The sequence below is a fragment of the Anopheles maculipalpis genome, chromosome 3RL (genome assembly GCF_943734695.1).
Source record: "Anopheles maculipalpis chromosome 3RL, idAnoMacuDA_375_x, whole genome shotgun sequence".
In the NCBI taxonomy this organism is placed as follows: domain Eukaryota; kingdom Metazoa; phylum Arthropoda; class Insecta; order Diptera; family Culicidae; genus Anopheles; species Anopheles maculipalpis.
In genome coordinates, this window is record NC_064872.1 from 16,393,481 (window position 1) to 16,400,192 (window position 6,712).

Below are 6,712 nucleotides of genomic sequence, written 5' to 3' on the forward strand. Positions count from 1 at the left end.
AAAACTCGCTCCGCAGCGACGCACCGTCGACGTGCTGCGAAATAAAGCGGCGCGCGAGACCGTGTGCGCCGTTTTGGTTCGATTCACCTAGAGGCCTAGAGCCAGCGGCGAGCTTTAGTTGTTAAAGTTGAAAACATCAAATCTGAAAAAAAATTAATTCAACTGCGGTTCAGTCTGTCTAAGATGCGCGGCCTAACGACGCATTCAAGGCACGCCCCGATCGGTTAAAAAATGATTGAGTTATCACCGATTTTTCACGGACTAAGAGGTTCCGAAAATTCCAAACGAATTCGAAACCGATTTTAAACATTACTTAACATAACTTTAAACAATTTGGGGGCGGCCCGGTGGTGTAGGCGACAGCGACGCCGATCTTCAAACAGCAGGACCGTGGTCAAACGGTAGCACCGTCCCTGTAGTGAGGACTGACTATCCAACAACGTGGTATAGAAGAGATCTTGGATTAGAGGTCGCTATGTCAAAAAGAACAAGAAGAAACGCATTTTTGAATCATTTTATTTATCGACTTTGGTTTCTCGTCAATCAGATTTTACAGTAAAAATGCGATTTTTGTCTTATTTGGAACAAAGATCAACGAAGTTAGATTCGATGTGATAAAGCATCCCAATTTCCACTTCGCCTAGAGCGCCTGAAAGGCTAAATTTGCAACACTGACCATGTCAGCATCTTGGTGTTAGTCCCTGTCAGTGTCATTGTCAGTCCGGTAGCAGTTCAACTCCTATCTCTATAAGCTCTGTAAACATTTTTCCCTCAAGCAAACGTATTTTTATTCTGATTTATGATAGAGTAGTTTGCCCTATAAATTTTTTTTCCTGTTACGTTTTTAGCAGCATCGCAATACTTTTCCACAAGACGAGCCAAACAACTGTACGCAACGGACGAGATGTAGGTGCTTCCTACTGCCAGGTGAATAGTATCGTATCGTCGATCAGCTGAAAAGTTGTTGAACATCGAGAAGCAAGAGTAAGACGGAGACGATCGAGAGTGACAGATAAAGATGGGAAAGGCGGAGTTGGAGGGAAAATGGAAAAGAAACGAGCGCGTGAGCTAGAGAGTGAAATAGAGACGCAAGCTAAGCAGCATGACTCAAGCAGCTCATGGCTCCGTGTCGCCGATCGTAAAGCGGGGCTTAAAATGAATCGTAGAACAATTCGCGTCTTAAACGGTAGAAGTGGTGCTCAGCAAACGAACAACCCCGACAACGGGAAAAGTGTCAAACGGGCAGTCGATCGTATAAAGTTGGTAACAGAAAATAGGTGGGAAAAAGGAAACGACATAACTGTACTACAGGTGTGCTGCAAAAGCAGGTACGCGTGCCATCAACATCGATCAGGAGGAGGACTTTTCCTGATACTCGATCGTGTGCTCCACCGACCCAGCATCGCCCTGGCGCTACACTCATGCTTTCCTTGCCAGCTGGAATCTGTGACACATATAAGCATCGGCGAAGGAATGCTGTTACGGAGCAGGAAAAGACAGACAAATCGTACGAGAGAGAGACATATTTCCGGCGTGGAAAACATTCACGAACTCTTGTCCAAAGTTGTGTGCAATTTTTTTTGGTTTGGTTTTGTTTTCGTGAACATGTTTTCGTAGCAGAACACCACCGGCACACGCTGGAAAAGGCAACGTTTTCCATACCTTCGTTGCTCATTTCCGATTGATGGTGTGCTGCGGTAGTGCTGATATCTTCCCACGGGCACTTTTAAAGCACTCGACCATTTATAGACGGGGAAAGAATTTGGCAAAACAGACGAAAGCTGAAAACGGAAAATGTACGCTGAAAAATAATGGAAGCAATGCATTGGTCAGATGGTACGACGAGGGGTTTGGTGTGCCGAGAGAACCTGCCGCAGAAGGTTAGTGGTTTATTAGGTTAAGCATGCGGAACGGAATGAAACAAACGCACGCGGGTAGGACCACCAGGAAAGGGGGGCTCTCCAAATTATAAGTGGATAAATTATTTCCGTTTGAGGAGATTAATTTTGATATGCAAATGGTTGGCGTCGGTGCGGAATGCTGGAAACGATCAAAACGATCCAATATGCAACGGGAGTTTCGGATAGGGCAGAGCCTAAGTGGTGATTGGAATCAAGGGGGAAAGGGGAAGGTTTGTTTGTGCTGAATCCTGATGATCTGACATGGTTGGGCGTATATGATCAGCAAACAATGGATACGTTAATTATCGTAAACAGTTGCGTGAGCCATAGGTTTGATGTTATTAATGTAGCTTACTGGATATTAGGGCAAATCCTATTGAAAAAAATGTACACAGACAGGGGAGTTGTAAACTATAGACAATTGATTTGGTATAAATTTAGGGCGTTTTAAAAAGGAACAAAAACAGTTAACATAACGATAACGATACATTCAATGATACCAGGCTATCAGGCAGGCATTGGTGTTTTCATCAGGGTGCATTGGTTGAGGCCTTCGTTATAATGGCCTCAAATAATCGACCGAAGACAGCAGACACTTTCAATCAAGACTTACAAATTAATATAATTGAACGATATAATAGATAATTGTCGAAGCTCTTAAGCTACCACCACCAACCTACCTCAAAGGAATGGGCTTGCCTTCTCTTCAATCTGGCGCTATAATGACGCACATACTCAAGACTCGTTGGTGGATAGATTTTTATTAGTTAATTCTGAATCCTGGCATACGCTAATTCTTGTATGAGATTTTCCTTCGAATTTCCTTCGTTAATGCACAGATAAGTGATGGAAATCTTCAAATGCGTCCAAGGGTTTAAGGCCTATCTAAGGACGAAGGACGAAGCTACATAAAGCCTGCACAATTTCAGTACTTACGTATGTCTCTGAGGCTAAGGATACTTAAGGACCGACCGTTTGGTCCGGTTAAATCTGCCACTACACCTCGGGATCGCTTCAGCTCAAGGCCCCAAGAAACTGCTTAGTTTGGCACTGGCGAAAGGCGAGACGATCCATGTCGTGCAATTTTTTTTAAATTGAAATGCAGCGATTTAGTTTAATGCGTTCGCCACAAAATCCAAGATAATGGACTATGAGACGACGGCGCTAGATCGTGAGCAGTATCGAGGATTGTGACAGCAGGTGAAAACAACGAAGCGGATGCAGCGCTTGGGAAGTTAGTATGTTAGCCTAGAACGTATTTTATAGTTATTTCTAGTGACATTTTAATCCTTCTTATCTTAAAAGCATTGGAATAAAAAGGAAAACAAATACTGTGGTAGATTATATTCGACGTACCGTTTGTCAATAGTGAATGCACAAAACATATTCATACAGCTCGGTCTCCTATTGTGATTTTTTTTGCACGTAACTTTATGTTTAAGCTTATGATTTATTCCAGCTTTGCGGTAAATAAAATATTAAGAAGAATGCAAACGATTAAAAGGAGATAAATAGGATGACTTGTTTGAATATTCCGCTAGAACGACCTGAATAAGATGACATTATCTGTAGCAAAAATAAAAACCCCTGACATACTTCCTCTTACTTCCAAACCTCCCTATCAAATCATTCTACGCTCGAGTGAAACGTCCTATAATTAAGAGAGTTTTAACGCTGTTGCAAATCCTTCAAACATTCATTCAACTTCAATCTCACTTTCCCCTGGATGGACATTCAATTGCGCCCGATCACTGCCGCTCGGTACACGTGCGTTTCTGCGCAACATTGTACGTGGCTTCAATCCATCGCCAACACGTTCTTGTCGCTTCCGTCTCATCGTCGTCGCTTTCGCAGCATGGCTTGGCGAGAGCTACGCCTGCGCCACGATGTTGGCCACGATCCGCGATGGTGATGAGTGATGGCTTTATAATAGAGAAAGAAAGAAAGAAAAAAAACCGAACCCTACTCTAGCTGCAGACACTTGCAATGCATCCTTACCGTTCGTTAACAGTCCGCCACCACGGTACCCGGTAGCGATCGAACGGAGCCGAGCTGCGTAAAGTCTCGTACGATGAGTGTCAAGATGAAATGGACAGTTGACATTCATTACTACCCTGATTATTATTATCCTCCCTGTATCAACATCGCGCAGAAGGGAACCACCATTGATACATAATTTATGTTCGACCCTCCCACTAGACGAACGGGAGCGAGCTCGACAGCGCAAACCAAGCGTCTTCTCTTCAGCTAGTCTCTTTTGAATTGATTCCAGTGAAAACGTTTCACGTGCCAGCCACTAACGTTACGGGAAAAAAAGATTTGTTGATTTATAACCGCGTGCAAAGGGTGGATGTCTTCAACCGAAGGAACATGGACATGGCCTCATGTCACGATTTCTTTCTAACGAACCGTTTTCGCAGCTTCAGCATCGGCAAAAGCAACATGAAAAACGGTTTTTGTGTGGTGCGTTTGAAACCGGGCAAAATGACGTCACCTGCAGCAGCGAAGAAAAGCAAAACAAAGCAAAGGTCAGCTTTACGAACCCACTCTCACAGACACACACACACACTCCCGCGCTCGGGAACCTTACATCACACGCACGCGGAGGTCATTGCGAGATCCGGTTCCTTTCGCTGACGCGCGGTGCACAGGGTTAATCAACGTTGCGGATCCTTTGGCCTCGCCGAGGGCTTCGCAATAATAAAAAATAATAACAACCCGACTCTCGCCGAAAGCCATCCGGGGATAATCGCTTTTTACAATTCCATCTAACGCCATCGCCACGGCACGGCAGGACGCATAAAGAGTAGGGAAGTACATTATCGTACTCATAAACTGTAGGTTTCGTTTTGAGGAGCAGGATGTGTAAAGCTGGGACTAGAAGCACTCCGTGCGTGTGTGTGTGTGTGTGTCGAGCGTAGCCGGATGCGACCCGTGTTGGTGGTGGGCCTTCGGTGAAAGAAAAGGGCGCCATTTAGTGTCTCGGTGGGGTGGTGATTTGGTCCAAACCCCACGAATGGGCAAGATTTTTATTTCGTCTTCTTTTCTCCCCTTTTGTCCGCGGGATAAAATTGAGCAATAAAACCTCGACAAGGTCGCTTTTCGCCAGCTTCGCAAGGTTGTAATCAAACCCATTCCGAAAACTTCATCATTCTGCCCGCACGGACGGCAACGGACATCAAAATTGGGAACGATGCTTCTGGCCAAGGTGCTAGAGTGTTTTTCGCGTTTTCATGCTTGCATCTTTTCTTCGCTCCCAATTTTGCATGATCGGTCGATTGATATAGCTGCCATAAAGTGGGTAAGTCGATTGGCTGGGAAACGGGCAGTGCTATCCACTGTCTTTAACCACGGAACGTGCACTTTGGGATTGAAGTTTCGAGGTGATTTGATTTTCGTGTCTCTTTGTTTCCTCTTGAGCTGCGGCGGAAGACCGCAAAGGAGGAAGGCTGTATGCGGTGGACGTGTATCAAAATGATTTAAAATAATTGGGCCAACGAGCAGTGTTGATGGTTGCACTCGGGGTAAACACGGTTGCAAATTCCGTTTCGCGAATACATCCGGAATAAGCGCCAGGACAACGCACGCGCGCATATGAAACCAATTAGTGAGTTCGCGGGAAGTACGTGCCAGGAGCCAGGAGCTTTAATCACATTCCCAGTTGGGTGATGTAAATTCATGAATTTTTAATGAGAAGCACTGTTAAAATGCGAGTGTAGTGGAAAAAAGAAACCACAAAAAGCGAATGAGTTATTATATTTCGGATAATAGTTTTGAAAATGTAATGCATGGTACGTGCTGTTTGCATAATGGAATGTGAAGTTAATTTCAACATTGTTTATTATACATAAACGGAGGGAAGAGATTTTTTGTCGAGCTCTCCAGTCGCACGCTGGTGTAATTAATGTACAAATAAATTGCTAAATTTATACTGAAAACGCTTAAATTATTTAGTAGCAAAGTAAAGGAATAATATTCTTAACAGTTCATTGAAAAAGCAATGAAGCAAAAGTATCTGATGAAATAAAGAAATTAAATATTCATTTGAACCGTGAAGCTATAAACGAGATATGCCATAATTTTTGTATTGCATACTTTCAGGCGTAAATAGTTCAGTGGTGGTAAATCGTTTTTACTTCCAAACGCACAATGATTCAAAATATATTTTTTCTGTGATTGTTTTCGACAAATTAATTATGAAAACATTTTCTTACTTACTTCTAATGCTAGTTTTGGAGTCGGAAAAGTTTTGTTTCAGTTATATCTGATTCGCGAGAGCTCGAAAAGAACAAGAGGGTAATACCCGAGCCCGAGACGCACCCGAATCAACCCCGAACCGAACTTCGCCTTCATCGTAACTTTGCAACAAATTAGAGAGAATTATTAAAGCATTTCACTATTTGTTTTTAAATTTTACCAAAGGAGACGAGCACAGAAGGAATATAGGGAAATGAAGAAGTCAAACAGATTGGCAAAAGAATTAAACCAACAATCATTCGCACCAACTAAAGATATACTTGATGCAATCGCAAGGGGAGAATGAGAACGAAGAAGGTGCGTGGATACATCTAGCTTGATGGATAAGAGTGAGGAAAGAGCATCAATGGCATTCATTAGAAGGGTCTCGATACGGTATGCTTGACCATGTGTGCGACAAGATTCTAAGGGCTCCAGACCCAGCAAGTGACAGGGTAGAGGATACGACGGCAATGCTGAGCCAGAAGCGCCAAATACATTGCGGCACGGCATAGCGAGTTAAGCCCTCTGAATCCGCTCCACCATTGCTGTAGCTCCTACGCCAGAGGAGGACC